Below are 3,442 nucleotides of genomic sequence, written 5' to 3'. Positions count from 1 at the left end.
ATTTTATTCAACGACTAGCTTTTAAAAGATAGATCAAGTCTTCACAGGCATTAGTTTTGAGCATCAAGGATCGCACAAAAAGTTGATATACAGCAATCCAAGTTCAGCTTGTTAAAGGCGAACTACAGAGCTGTGCTTCACGTGTACTAACAGATCTTTTTTTCAATGAAAGATTTCTTCTGTAAAAATCCAGAACAGATGTTCAGTCCCAGATGTTATGAGGTACATGTATTAAAATAGCTCGATTTTTTAAAATGACAAAACTACAGAAAAATCAGAAATAAAATTTAACAATTTTGCTATATAAGAACTAACAGTCAAAGAAGGCAGGTCACTGTAGAATTGTAAATGAATCTACATGAACATTCACTAAACCTGAAATTCTCTAATTAAATTTCGATTTGCATACGGTCCACGTATTGCAGTTTTTTTAAAGGACAACTTGTTTATTCTATTTTCAAGTGTGTTTTCGATGTTCCAGTTTAGGTATTCATAATGAGATTTCATGCTTGTCAATCGGTTATTGATTTCAACCGTGACTCACGGGTGGACGCGTTTGTGTATTTATTCCAGTCTGTTATTTAAAAATACTTTGCCTTCAATGACGCCATCTAACGTATTTGCGCAATATTATTTCAAGCCAAGATATTACCAGCTCATGAGATAATTATCTTGTATTCTGAGGAAGGTATGGAAAAATTATCAAAACTGAATATTTAATTAACCGTTCTAACTACTATATTTGTAATATATCATATATTTATAATTTCTTTAGTTTCGTTTTCCATTGTTCAATGGTAAAATGCTTCTGCTTATAATCATTTTATGACTCAAAAATATTTTATATTGAAATCAAATTGTCACTTTTTCTTAACGATTGATCATCAAACATACTAGGGCATGGCTTTTTTAAATGTTTCTTTATATCTCCATGAAAAGCATCCACTTGAAAACAGAATGTCTCAATTTCAAGAAGTAATATTTACTCGTATTGACCCATACTACTTTTTCAAAGCTGATCGTGTAATATTTTTCAAAAGTTGTTCGTGTCATAGAGTACATGTAAAAAAAATCAAATTTCCAGCTAACATTTATGAAAAGCGAATAAAAATCAGTTATGCATTTTCTGATTGAAAATTAAGTTTGCTGGAAGCAAACTTAATTGCGTGAACACGCTGTACACTTTACGAAAAGCAAAGCGTTTCATGCCTCAGTAACTTGACATCACCAAATGACAGCTTGTACATTTTGCCACTTTGCTTTAAGGTAAGACTGCCATGTGAAACAATTCACTGACACGCTACCCTTAAATTTGAATGTAAACTGTCATGGCTGATATCACAGAAATCACTTCATATAGTTCTATATTAGTTGATGGATATGTTATTTAAAAAGTTATTCTACCAAATTTTTAACGTCATTTTTTTTTAAAAGAAAAAATTACAACATCGTATACATTTATCAGACCAGATAAGGTTTTTTTTTTATTATCCATTGTATTACATACAGAATCAAATTAAAATAACAGCAAAATTACAATGGATATTTAACACTCACACACCCATTCATACATCCATTTACATCTTAAATTAATATGAAGGTTGCTTTATAATAATCAGTTGTCTCTATCATGCAAACTAATTTAAACAAACATCGAACATACAGATGTGTAATCTTACATTTGTTCAAAAATATTTTTCCAGAAAATCCATTGTTCTTCAAAATAATTAATGTAGATTTGAATTGTTGATAGATATGCATCTTTCAATATTGTATTTCATTTTCAAATAGCTTAGTAGACCAAAAAGTGAAGGTATTTTTGGTTGCAATAAACATGAAAAAATATATTGTTTTGTGTATAATATCATAAAATTTTCAATTCTATTATCATTTGTAAGTGGTAATTCACCTAAGATAATATTTTTAACATCAAATGCAATTCTTTTTGAAATTGTTCTGTATATATGTAAACTCAAGTTCCTCCATAATGATATAATATGGTCACAATGAACAAATACATGCAGTACAGTTTCAGTTTCTTGGGCACAAAACTTACAAAAATCAGTAGTTTTTAAATTGATTTTCTTAAGATAAGAATCTACAGGGAGGATCCTATGTAAAATTCTATATTGTAACCACTGTACAGAAGAATCAGAAGTAGTCTTAAAACAAACTTTAAAAACATCTTTTATACAAATATCTGTCACTCCAAAGGGAGATAAGTCTTGATTCCACTTTGGAATTGCTGTAGGAATTACATGTATATCATTTTTGTTTATATAGTTGTAAATTCTCTTTGTACATTTTTCACAATGAAAAATATTTTCAAAATAAAAGGTAAATTAGGCTGACAATGTTTTCTCAAGTTCATTCTAGAACCAGATAAGGTTTTTATCAAAATAATACACAGTGATGATGAACTGAAACACATGCTAGACTATCATTTAGATTCTTTTGAAGAAAACAGAGTTTGCAGTTAATTTAGATGATCAACAATACATTGTATTCTGACTGCATAATTACATTACATTTTTTCAGATGTCGTTCATGTTTAATAAGACAAAAGTGGTCAGTTGTCCGCGAAGCTGGGATGAATACTTGGAAGCCGCCTCCAAACTTTGTCCTCAGATTGACGGGGAGTATAATTACATTTGTATTCCAAACGAAAACAAAACAGAGCTTGTTCAATTCTGTTTCAGAAGTGGAAAGTTTCCTGCATGGCAATTAGGTACGTGCTTTTCAGGTGATGTACATTTCAATCGAACTTTATTGCTGTTTAATTGTTTAAGTCCGTGTATCCTCTAAGTGGTACTATTCTAGGAAAGTAATGATTTCTCCCGTTAAATATATACACACGAATACATGTATTTTAAAAATTGATTATTTTTACTATTTTATGTGTTTTAGCCGAGCATTGCCCGTACCTTCACAATACTGGTAACATGAATTCTGAGAATTGCACAAGTTTTTCATACGGATGTCCTAGAAAACATTACATGACTAGGGAAATTTATAAATGTAAGTTCAGTATATAATTCTAAATTTTACAGAAGCTTATTAGGAACTTTCACATTGATTTTTATCTATGTGTGGAACACACCTTTCAATATTTAGTTTCAGAATATTTAAAGCAAAATATTTTGTAAGGTGAAATCTAGGTTTACAATGAATTCCAATGATATTCAAAAGTTATGTAAACAACTCATTTCAATAATTAGACAGGAACGTACATGCGGTACATATGTAATTCTGAAACATATCTTAAATACTTATTTTACTTATATAAAACAGTAAGACATCGGTATCCATTTCGTTCACCTGAAGGAAAGATTCAAGTAAATTTTTCTGATCAAAATTTGTTCGTCGTTTTTGTCGTTGCTGTAAATTTTCGCACTTTCACATTCCTTAGAAATACTGGGTCAATTACATCAAAAAATGACAT

At 29.8% G+C, this 3,442-nt stretch overlaps 1 long non-coding RNA gene across 1 annotated transcript; it reads left to right on the top strand.

Annotated features, from left to right (window-relative positions):
- Positions 1-626: 626 nt before the first annotated feature.
- Positions 627-3,012, top strand: LOC134243512 (uncharacterized). The gene is made up of 3 exons (XR_009987050.1): positions 627-688; positions 2,539-2,728; positions 2,908-3,012. It is a non-coding gene; the product is annotated as an uncharacterized LOC134243512 (long non-coding RNA).
- The last annotated feature ends 430 nt before the right edge of the window (positions 3,013-3,442 follow it).

Source organism: Saccostrea cucullata, unplaced genomic scaffold, assembly GCF_032062105.1.
Source record: "Saccostrea cucullata isolate Sc308-1 unplaced genomic scaffold, CSIRO_AGI_Scuc_v1 ctg2399, whole genome shotgun sequence".
Classification (NCBI taxonomy): domain Eukaryota; kingdom Metazoa; phylum Mollusca; class Bivalvia; order Ostreida; family Ostreidae; genus Saccostrea; species Saccostrea cuccullata.
Note: the sequence above shows the minus strand (reverse complement) of the source record. Positions and strands in the feature narration are given on the sequence as shown.